Below are 12054 nucleotides of genomic sequence, written 5' to 3'. Positions count from 1 at the left end.
GGTAGGAGAGACTTTAGCAAACAGTGACCATCATATAATTAGATTTATCATTAATTCCAGTAGGGATAATATAGTGAATAAGACTAGAGTCCCAAACTATCAGAAAGGCAATTATGGTAGGTTATGTCAGTTATTAGGAGAGGTAAACTGGGAAGATAGTTTTGGAAATAAAACTGCACAGGAGATGTGGGATATTTTAAGGTTGTAGTAAAGGGTATAGTGATGCAGTGTATCCCTTACAAAGATATAAGGCAGAGAAACAGGAAGCCATTATGGTGGACTCATGAGATAGGTAGCCAGATCAGAGAGAAGAAGAGGGCATACAGAGAGTTGCAGAAAAGTGGGAAGATGTAGATTTGATTAGGTACAGACAGGTCAGGGATGATTTGAGTAAGGTTATAAAAAAGTAAAAGGCAGGCAGAGATAAAACTAGCTAGAGCTGGGAGTAAAGATCCCAAAAATTATATAGTTATTACAAGGTCAGTGATAAAAGAAATAAGGATAGGATTGGACCACTCAGAAAAGATGGTGTAGTAGTGGATCAAAATGAAGACATAGTAGAATTATTGAATGAACAATTTTCTTCAGTATTTACTAGGAAAGAATAGGAAATCCTGTTACAAACAGTGCGACGAGTAGTTTAAGAGCTTTAGAAAATATTGATATAAAACCGGGAATTATTAGGAAATTTATTCTTGAACTAGACGATAGGAAAGCTAGTGGTCCTGATGAGCTACATGCCAGAGTACTTAGGGAGGGTGTAGACAGTATTTCTGAAGCACTTAAGTTAATCTTTGAAAGATCACTTAGGTTTGCTGAGATACCTCAGGACTGGAAGTTAGCTAATGTTACTCCAATATTTAAAAAGGTAGGAAGGATGATGCGAATAATTATAGACCGATCAGTTTAACTAGTATAGTATGTAAGATACTAGAGAAAATCATTAAGGGTAGTATTTGGGAGCATTTAAATGAGAATAGATTAATTAGAGATACCCAACATGGCTTTAGATCAGGGAGGTCCTGTCTTACAAATTTGCTCGATATCTTAGAATATATTACCAAGGAGTTAGATGATGGAAATAGCATAGATGTTATATATCTAGATTTTAGCAAGGCATTTGATAAGGTACCGCATAGGAGGCTAGTGTACAAATTGAGACTACATGGGATAGGGGTAGGTTAGTTGATTGGATTAGTGAATGGCTTTCTGATAGGAAACAGAGAGTAGTATTAAATGGGCAATGTCTGAGTGGAAGGAAGTGGTTAGTGGGTACCCCAAGGATCAGTGCTAGGACCTCTTCTTTTCTTGGTGTACATTAACGATTTAGATATAGGAATTAGTAGCAAAGTATCAAAGTTTGCAGATGATACTAAGATAGCATGTGCAGTACAGGGTGAAAAGGACAATTACAGAATACAACGAGACCTGGACAGGCTGATAGCATGGGCAGACAGGTGGCAGATGGAGTTTAATTCTAAAAGTGTCAGGTTATGCATTTAGGTAAAGACAACACAAACTTTAACTATGAGATGGAGGGATGTTGGCTAGAGGCAGTAGAGGAAGGAAAGGATTTAGGAGTAGTGATAGACAGGACTATGAAATTTTCAAAGCAATGTTTAGAAGCAAGAAATAGGGCAAATAGGATCCTGGGTTTTATAAATAGAAATGTTAGTTATAAAAGTAAGGAAGTGGTGCGTAGCTTATATAATTCCTATGTTAGGCCCCATTTAGAGTATTGCATACAGGCCTGGTCACCCCACTATAGGCAGGATATCAACATGTTAGAAGCAGTTCAGAGAAGAGCAACTAGGATGATACCAGCATTAAAGCGCCTGGAGTATAGAGATAGATTAAAGGAATTAAACATGTTTTCATTTGAGAGGAGATGTATAAGAGGGATATGATAGAGTTATTTAAAATGTTCTCAGATACAAACTACATAGATGTGAGATCTTTCTTTACCTTAGAGGAGGGAAATAGGACTAGAAATCATGGCAGGAAGATTAGAAAGCAAGGCTGCAGGTTAGATATAAGAAAATATTTCTTTAGTCATAGAGTGGTAGACTTCTGGAATGCATTGCCAGAGACGGTTGTAAATAGCACTAGTTTGACAATGTTTAAAACAGATTAGATAAGCACTTAAATTTATTAGATTTATAATTATGTATAGCACTGCATGATAGTTTTTATAAGAAATTTACTATAGTTAAATAAGACATGATCCCCATGTATGGGGACCACAAATTGTAGAGGATTTCGCTGCAGGACTTAGCCCTGTTAATGGGCCAAATATTTAGAATTAGTATATAATGTATTGTGTACTTGTAAGTGTATCTTTAAGTACTGATGACAAGGTCGCTGTGCGACAGATACAGGATAACCTAGATGGGCCCTGGTGGCCCTTTGTTATCCTATTATTTATGTTATGTTATGTTAAGTCACCTTTCATTTCCTCAATATTTTGTCTAATATCTAGCGTTTTGATGTGTTTCTAGGCTCAGACGTGTAGATGGAACCAATACAAGGAAGAAGAAGGAGAAACAAAGGAGGAGAATGATGAAGAAATGAGAAATAGGAGAGGAATAGGAGAAGAAATCAAGGTGTAACATTTAGGTAAGTGTCCTTTTAAATTAAATCAAAACTAACAAAATACAAAATAAAAAATATAGAAAAAAAAATTAATCAACGATATAATATAAGTAAGTCAAATTAAGAATAAAATCAAAACTAGATCAGGACTGGTGCCAACACTGATCCCTGTGGAACTCCACTCTCCACCAAGCCCCATTCTGATGGTCTGTCCTTAATTATTGTTCTCATTTCTCTTCCTACCAAAAGTCTTCCATCCATTTTAGTAAACTGCCATGCACTCCTCCTACCATTTCAAGTTTCCAGATCAGTCTCCGGTGTGGTACCTTATCAAAGGCCTTTTTTAAATCCAGATATATTCCATCAGCCCAACCATCTCTTTCCTGTATTACATCTATCACCCTCGAATAGTAACATATCAGGTTTGTCGTGCATGAACGCCCTTTTCTAAAACCAAATTGACACTCACAAAGTATGTCATTTTTCTCCAAGAAGTCTGTCCATCTATTCTTCACCACCCTCTCACACATCTTAGCTACCACACTTGTAAGTGACACTGGTCTATAGTTCAATGGGTCTCTCTTGTTACCTGATTTATAGATTGGGACAATGTTAGCTCTTTTCCAGTCTTGGGGCACTACACCTTCCCTTAATGAGGCATCAATTACTTCACAAACTTTTTCTGCCAGTTGCTCCCTGCATTCTCTTAAAATCCATCCTGATACCCCATCAGGTCCCACAGCTTTTCTCACTTCTAAACTCCCCATCATATTCTTGATCTCCTCCACAGTTACTTGAAACTCCTTCATAATCCCTTTCTGTTCCATTACCAGTGGTTTGTCAAAAGCAGTCTCCTTTGTGAATACCTTCCGAAAGCATCCATTCATAGCCTCTGCCATTTCCTGGGATCTTCACTGCATACTCCATTTACTTCTAAACTTTCAATACTTTCTCTATTTTTGATGTTGTTGTTCACATGTCTGTAAAAAGCCTTGGTTGGTCTTTACATTTATCAATTATATCCTTTTCTTGTTTCTTTCTTTCTTCTCTTCTAATCAACACATATTCATTTCTTGCTCTTTTGTAACTTTCCCACTGCTTAATCCGTCTTTTCCTTCTCCACCTCTTCCATGCATCCTCTTTTCTTGTTCTAGCCTTTTCACATCTATCGTTAAACCAGTCCTGCTTTCCAACTTCTCTATGTTGTCTTATTGGTACAAATTTTTTCTCACCTTCTTTGTATATTTTTATAAATTCCTTCCACTTTTCATTTGCTCCCATAGCACTCTTGAATTTCATCCAATTTGTCTCTTGAAAGAATTTCTTTAGGTTTCCAAAATCTGTCTTGGCATAATTCCATCTTCCCACTTTATATTCTTCATTTCTTCTAGATTTCTCTTCATCTATCACCTTGAACTCCAAAACTGCATGATCACTCTTTGCTAAAGGGCACTCCACCCTCATCTCCTCAATGACCATTGGCTCTGTACTAAAGACCAAGTCCAGTCTTGACGATGCTCCCTCTCCTCCAAACCTAGTATCTTCTTTGACCCACTGAGTTAACACATTTTCCATTGCCAGTGTCAATAGTGTATTTCCCCATGTTGACTCTGATCCTTCCATTGACCAGTCCTCCCAACACACCTCTTTACAATTAAAATCTCCCATCATTATAGTTCGTTCACAGCCACCCAACATTTCTGTGTGTGTGTGTGTGTGTGTGTGTGTGTGTGTGTGTGTGTGTGTGTGTGTGTGTGTGTGTGTCAGTCAGGATATTAAATTATCTTAACCTAACCTATTCTAATCTTGTGTGTGTGTGTGTGTGTGTGTGTGTGTGTGTGTGTCAGAATATTAAATTATCTTAACCAAACCTATTCTAATCTTGTGTATGTGTGTGTGTGTGTGTGTGTGTGTGTGTGTGTGTGTGTGTGTGTGTGTGTGTGTGTGTGTGTGTGTGTGTGTGTGTGTCAGTCAGGATATTAAATTATCTTAACCTAACCTATTCTAATCTTGTGTGTGTGTGTGTGTGTGTGTGTGTGTCAGAATATTAAATTATCTTAACCAAACCTATTCTAATCTTGTGTGTGTGTGTGTGTGTGTGTGTGTGTGTGTGTGTGTGTGTGTGTGTGTGTGTGTGTGTGTGTGTGTGTGTGTGTCAGTCAGGATATTAAATTATTTTAACCGCTGGAGGACTGCAGAACGGCTGGCTAATTTTAGATGCAGAACATAACTCCATGAAGACCTAGCTAACAGTACCCATTCAGACGATGACCCAGGAATTGCTTGAACAAATCTTGCCTCATCGTCTGTATGGGTACTGTTAGCTAGGTCCTCATGGAGTTATGTTCTGCATCTAAAACTAGCCAGCCGTCCTGCAGTACTCCAGCGGTCCAGCAGTAGTTTTGGTTGGAAGATGCAGTAGCCCCTAAGACAGCCACGCCACACCATCTTATTTCACCGATTTCTCCGTCGCCCACACCCCAACACGCCATCTAAAGCACAGCAAAGAGCGCCACTTACCATGCCAGCAGAAAGAGATGTCGCTGCAACAAGTTAATGACGTCTGAGTGAAGGGAAAGGAACAGCTGATCGCCGCTCTGCCTTCCTCTCGGCTCACACTAGCCTCATAGCGCGCCATAAGAGACAACGGGAAGTTTGTTTTTATTTTAGTTTTTCTTACTTTTGTTTGTTTACATATATGTTTTGTGAGCATTTTGACTATTGTATGATATTTTGAGTATGTTTTGCGTTCATTTTGAGTGATATAAGTGGTGTAGGTATGTGTTAGGAGTCTTTTTGGTGAGAGTGGGGGATGATTTGAGTATATTTTGGGTATTTCCAGTGAGTTTTAGGTAAGTTTGGAGGCATTTTGAGGTGTTGCATGGCTTTTAGAGTGTGGTAGGGTATGATATTGAGTGTTGTAAGTGGTTTGTGTGTGGGGGGGGGAGGCTGATTTTAGTGTATATTGATGTTTATAGCGAATTTTGGATGTGTTTGGTTACATTTTGACATACTGCACGGCCTTTTGGGTGCGTTTTGGGGTATTTTTGGGTGCTGTGTGTGTGTGTGTGTGTGTGTGTGTGTTTAGGTGTATGGGATAATTCTAGTGTGTTTTGGACATTTTGAGGTGTTGTATACTGTTTTTGAGTATGTTTTGAGCTTTTGGGTGTGTGTGGGGTGTGTCTAAAAGTGATTTTGGTGTATGCTGGATGTATTTTGGGGCATTTTGAGGTGTTACGTGGTGTTTTAAGTGTGTCTGGGGATAAAATTGATTGCTTTAATTGGTTCGGGTGTGTGAGGTGTCTTGAGTGTGTGTAGAAGGGCATTTTAAGACTTTGGCATGTTTTGAGGGCATTTTAAGATATCCTGGCATGTTTTGCGGGCATTTTAAGACAGTTTGGTTAAGATAAGGCCATTTTATTGATATTAGGAAGGGTCTATGGAGGTCAGAGGATTAATAGCTACAGTCTTCACTATTTCAATCCCCCACATAGGCTGTATCAAAAATCAATAAATTTTAAGAGACGAAAATTAAAATGTCGACATTAGAAAAAAGAAAGAACAAGAGAGAGAGAGAGAGAGAGAGAGAGGCTTATAGTGGTGGAAAGCTACGATGTTTTGAACATCCAGTCCCATCTGTCTACAGCTCTGCCATTCCGTTGGTAACTATGTTCTGACAATGGGAGTATGGGACCGATCGCGATCTGCTATGTAGGTGTCTTCAACCGCCAGATGGGTTAATTATTTCACAGCAAGTTGGTCAACTGGAACGTACTTTTCTGCACGTTTTGTAAATATTAAATGGTTTAATAAAATAGTTATAATCTTTCTAAGAATATACTCGTGGCATATAAGCTAAAAAAGTGGAAATGTCGAGCGCTCTTCTTTACCATCTCCATTTCTGGGACAAAAAATAGAAAGATCATTAATGGGAAAAGCTTCGTTTCAATGCCTTTTTCTTTCCATAAAATTTAATATAAATTACATTTATACAGAAAATCACAACAATTAATAGTCTTAAGAAATTAACAGTATAGAGGATATTGTCTACCATGCACCGAGATTGTACTATCGAAAAGTAAACAAATCTAGCGTGTTAAGAGCCATCGCCACTCGCTTCCAGTCGCTGTATTCAAATAACTCAGGATCAGGATGGGATGGTGATGGTCCCTTATTCCAGTTTATATAATGTTTTGAGCAAACTGCGTGGAATTTGGATGCCTTCCAGGTCGGCCCGCGCTTACACCTTGTTTCCCAAAGTCGTCTCCGTGCTGCATCTTTTTTCCTGGGAACGACACTCCAGCCTTTAACGTCTCTATCTCGCTTGCGCGAAGTCGATTTGCAGTCTGCAACTGCACACGTATACACTGGCATAGCGTCTGAAGTATATTTGGTGACTCCAACAGGATCCGGGCCGCGCTTGTTGTGATTCAGTTACGAAAATTTGGTTTCGGTAATGTTGGCCAGGTTATTTCGGCACAGACTCAGAAAATCGTTTTTTTTTGTGTGTGTAAATGCTACTCAGTGATATTTGCTCTGCGCTTTTTGAGTGGAGCATTATCCTATGCAGAAACTCTGAAAATTTTGTGATAAGGTATATATGTACTATTAGACTTACAAAAAAATATTTTGATGGGACACTGGTACATTCATACTTTGCACCATTAGGAAAATATATTTGCATATTTTTTATGTAATTTTCAATCAGACACATAGATAAATAGCCAAACGTTTATATTATGAGGTATGTAGGCATGAATATCAGTATATATATATATATATATATATATATATATATATATATATATATATATATATATATATATATATATTCAATAGGGCTTCCACAAGAGCAACAGTTCGGCGGGATAGGCAAGACCAACTTGTGAATTAAACCAGCTGGCGAACAATGAAAACTACACATATAGCGATTGGTGCCATTTTAGGAAGATCGTTTAGGTGTTGGCTTTTTCGGGTATTTCCCGGCTTGCGGGGATGTGACACATGTACCAATATGCAGCTCAAGTCAGGTACTTAATACTTACTAGTTGAATGGTGTTGTAGTACATATACATTGTGATGCTCTAAAAAGGCAAGTTAGAGTAATTTGTGTTTATTTTTAAATATATTTTGCATTGTTTTTGCAAACATAATACCTGACAACCTGACAACGTTTCCTCCGAGCGTTGTCACATCCATCTGGGTGACCGAGTGAGGTCACACGTCAAAGTGACCGTGTTAATCCATGGGTCACTTCCTCTCCCGCTACCACCCAGAATGAGAGAGAAAGAGAGAGAGAGAGAGAGAGAGAGAGAGAGAGAGAGAGAGAGAGAGAGAGAGGAGGGGGGGCAGCTTGACTGACTGGCAGGCAGATTCTTTTCTCAAATTTTAGTAATTTATAGAAATATATTTGCATGAAATGTAAATTATATATGGAGAGAGAGAGAGAGAGAGAGAGAGAGAGAGAGAGAGAGAGAGAGGTGGTGTGTGGGAAGCAAGGTTCTTATTCACAAATAGGCTCTAATCCCATAATTTGCCCAGCACAAGGTTTGGCAGCGCCGCAGGCTGGGAAATCCCCGAAAAAGCCAACACCTAAACTATCTTCATAAAATGGTCAGACCATAGGTAATAAAACCATTTCTTGAGTCCTCTCACTGCATCCCTAGAATCATACATTTCTCTCTCTCTCTCTCTCTCTCTCTCTCTCTCTCTCTCTCTCTCTCTCTGTGTGTGTGTGTGTGTGTGTGTGACGTGGCCTCAAGGCCGCCTCAGGTGCCCATACACGCTTCGTCTCATCAATTCCTCTCTGACTGTCTTCTATCGTTATTTTCATGCTAACTGCTCTTCCGATCTTACTAACTGCATACCTCCACTCCTCCTGCGGCTTCACTGCACAGGGCTTTCTTCTTTATCTCACTCCTACTCTGTCCAAATTCTCTAATGATTTAATGCAAGAATTAACCAGTACTCTCAATCATTTCTATCTTTCTCTGGTAAACTCAGGGACTCCTGACTGTTTCTGCAATTCCAACTTCCTATGTCTTATATATATGAGGGAGGTTTCAAGAAATGTATCCCTTTTATTTTGGGTCTAACCTTCTTGGACCTGCAAGGGGGGTTAGGAACTAAGTGGACCCCTTTTTTTTTTCCGTTTTATCTACTAATAATACAACTCCCCAAAAGAAAACGAAGAACATTCAACCAGATAGCAAACTCCTGTAACCTAATCTAACCTATTTGAGTGGTCAATGTGAGATGGTACGGATGCCGCTGACTACGGAACAGGTAAAGAAAAAAAAAACAAAAACAAAAAACACACACACACACACACACACCAAGGATTCTATTACTGAGCGCATTTTTCTCTCTATCACCTTCCTCTTTAAAAAAAAAAAAATCTGGGTTTACATGTATAGTCCTTTTTTATCGGCTCATATTTCTTTTCTTCATTCTCTCCGCCTAACACTTCCCTCAAACTAAAACTACTTTCTTTTCTCATTCTCTTTTATCCCTCATTTCTCTTGGTTTATTCGTCTCTATCTCCATTCGTATCAGTCAGTATAAACAGAAATGACCCAGCGAAGTAAGTTTGCACCTTCCCTTCAATGCCTTTCCCCCTCCTCTTACCCTTCAACTTGTCTCTCCCTCTTTCTCCTCCCCCTTTCTTCCCCCTAAGCCAGCCTCCCTAAAGGCTCCGTCACTCCGCCCGAGAACACAGTCGGTCCCTTCCTGCCCTCGAGAACACCGGCAAGTAAGTGGCCACTCTTACCTGTACATATCAAATCCTTTTCTCTTTATCTTACTCCGTCCTCATTTAAGAAAACTGTGTTCCCATCTGTCTGAAGTGGGTAGGAAGTGACCTCTCTAGTCCTCTTTCTTCTTTCAGTTTTTTTTTTTTTTTTTTTTTTGTCTTCATCTGTTTGCTGCCTGTCTGTAGTGTGTTTGTATTTGCTCTCTCTCTCTCTCTCTCTCTCTCTCTCTCTCTCTCTCTCTCTCTCTCTCTCTCTCTCTCTCTCTCTCTCTCTTTCTCTCTCTCTCTTTCTCTAATGGTGGTGGTGATGGTGGGTGTTGTGGCAGAGAAAAGGTGCGAGCAACTCTTCTTGTGGTGACTGGTAATGGTGACTGGGTTTGAAAAGTGGCAATAATGGCTAAACGGAAATATTGATGCTGGCGATGTGTTTGTGGTGACGATGGTGATGAAGGATGATAAAGGGTTACTAAACATTCATGCAGAAGGACTACCGGTGTTAAAAAATTGCTTTATTACGCACACACACACACACACACACACACACACACACACACACGCGCGCGCGCGCACGCACGCACGCACGTACGCACACACACACACACACACACACACACACGCACGCACGCACGCACGCACGCACACACACACACACACACACACACACACACACACACACACACACACAAAGTATCACAGTATGCAGTACTATATACAGATGTAAATTTTTTTCATTTTAGCTTTCCCTCTTGCCATCCAGTACTGAGATTCACCATGTCAGTCTATCATTCGGTGACTTTATGTAACAAATTTTGGAACATTTCTTTCTTTCCTTTTTTTAAGGTAGTTGTCACGTAAAATAATCTCTGGAGTTTTTCATCACAATATTCTACTTTGAAATTTGCTGAGTGTTAAATATTTGTCTATAACTTGTTTCAAGCTATCAAAATATCCTAACGATTGATGCATGGTTCATCTCGTCCATTACGAGAGAGAGAGAGAGAGAGAGAGAGAGAGAGAGAGAGAGAGAGAGAGAGAGAGAGAGAGACCATAAGATAATTAAGGAAGCTGCAAGAGTCTTTCAGGCTTACCCGTGGCAGTCCCTTTGTAAACATAGGTAGCTACTTTATTCCATCTAACATCCCCATCCATATATTCATCTAATCCTCTTTTAAAGCTCCCTATTGACCTAGCACTAACAATGTGAATATTGCGTCCGTTCCATTCATCAACCACTCTTAGAGAACCAGTTCCTTCCCATTTCTTTTCTAAACCGGAATTTCTCAAGCTTGAACCCATTATTTCTGGTTCTATCTTGGCTACTGATCTTAAGTTAACTTTGCCCATGTCCCCCTTGTTATATCCCATATACCATTTCAATACTTCTCAGGTCCCCTCTTAACCTACTTCTCTCTAAGGAATGCAAATCTAGCATCTTCAATCTAGCTTCGTAGTCAATATCCCTCATCTCTTGCATCCTTTTAGATATTCTCCTTTGCACTGATTCTATTAGACCTATATCCTTCCTATAATGTGGAGACCAGAACGGTGTAGCATAATCTAGATGCACTATATACCCTGGTGGAGCAATACTGACCTCACACAATTCTGGCATCAAGTCACACCTTTGATAATCCCACACTACTCCTCCTGGTCATCCGCGCCGCATGACCGCATGACTATAGCATTTTAAAATTGATACATGAAAAATTCTTAAAAATGCTTGTTACACTGAATACTGCGGACTGCTTCTAAACACAAGTAGGAATTGTGTGTTACGAGTCCTACTACAGCTAACTTAGTATACCTAAATATAATTCTTTGCACAGCTGATAGCTTCTAGCAATTGTGAAAATAAAAAAAATTTAGAAGAGAGTTACCAAGTATGAGAGTTCATAATATTACGTTTCCTTAATGACAAAATACCGTAAAAAATCTCAAAAACCATAATTATTACAGATGCCATAAAACTAACCTACAGGGGGTGAAAGTCCGAGTGAAAGAAGTACGTGAGACAACAAACCAGTATGAGCGTGTAAGCAACTCCATCCTCCACGGCATACAGACAGTCTATCGTTCCCACAATAGAGACGCTCACCACTGGATGCCAATAATTAGCATTCCCCGAAGGAGAGGGTTACACCTGGAATGTACTAACCACTTGTACTATCCATGTGTGTGAGTATGTGTGTGTGTGTGTGTGTGTGTGTGTGTGTGTGTGTGTGTGTGTGTGTGTGTGTGTAATTCAATTAACTTCGGTCGCCTGCTGGTCACCCAGCCAGTCTTCCCCATTACGGAGCGAGCTCAGAGCTCATAGACCGATCTTCGGGTAGGACTGAGACCACATCACACACTCCAGACACCGGCAAAAACGAGGCCACAACCACTCGAATTACATTCAGTACCTATTTACTGCTAGGTGAACATGGGCCACACATTAAGAGGCTTGCCCATTTGCCTCGCCGCTTTACGGGACTCGAACCCGGGCCTCTCGATTGTGAGTCGAGCGTGCTAACCACTACACTACGCGGTGTAATAATAATAATAATAATAATAATGATAAAAATAATAATAATAATAATAATAATAATAATAATAATAATAATAATAATAATAATAATAATAATAATAATAATATTACGGTTTATTAGACATTGCAGCCCAAAGGCTGAAAATTTACAGAAAAGGGGTGGATGTATTTGTACATACTTTAA

The 12054-nt window shown here is 39.5% G+C and overlaps 1 protein-coding gene across 3 annotated transcripts in view; it reads left to right on the top strand.

Moving 5' to 3' along the window:
- Positions 1–12054, top strand: part of LOC123504974 (elongation of very long chain fatty acids protein AAEL008004-like) — a 35180-nt gene that overhangs the window by 2652 nt on the left and 20474 nt on the right. The window contains exon 2 of one of the 3 annotated variants that reach the window (XM_045255955.1): positions 2499–2616. The gene's annotated coding sequence lies outside the window, so the exon portion shown is untranslated. Of the gene's footprint in view, positions 1–2498; positions 2617–6594; positions 6753–9283; positions 9344–12054 lie in introns of those variants that run through there. The other 2 variants (XM_045255959.1, XM_045255956.1) reach the window with 2 other exon arrangements.

This window comes from Portunus trituberculatus, chromosome 17 (genome assembly GCF_017591435.1).
Source record: "Portunus trituberculatus isolate SZX2019 chromosome 17, ASM1759143v1, whole genome shotgun sequence".
Classification (NCBI taxonomy): domain Eukaryota; kingdom Metazoa; phylum Arthropoda; class Malacostraca; order Decapoda; family Portunidae; genus Portunus; species Portunus trituberculatus.
The sequence above is the reverse complement of the archived record's forward strand: the minus strand, read 5'-3'. Positions and strand labels throughout refer to the sequence as shown.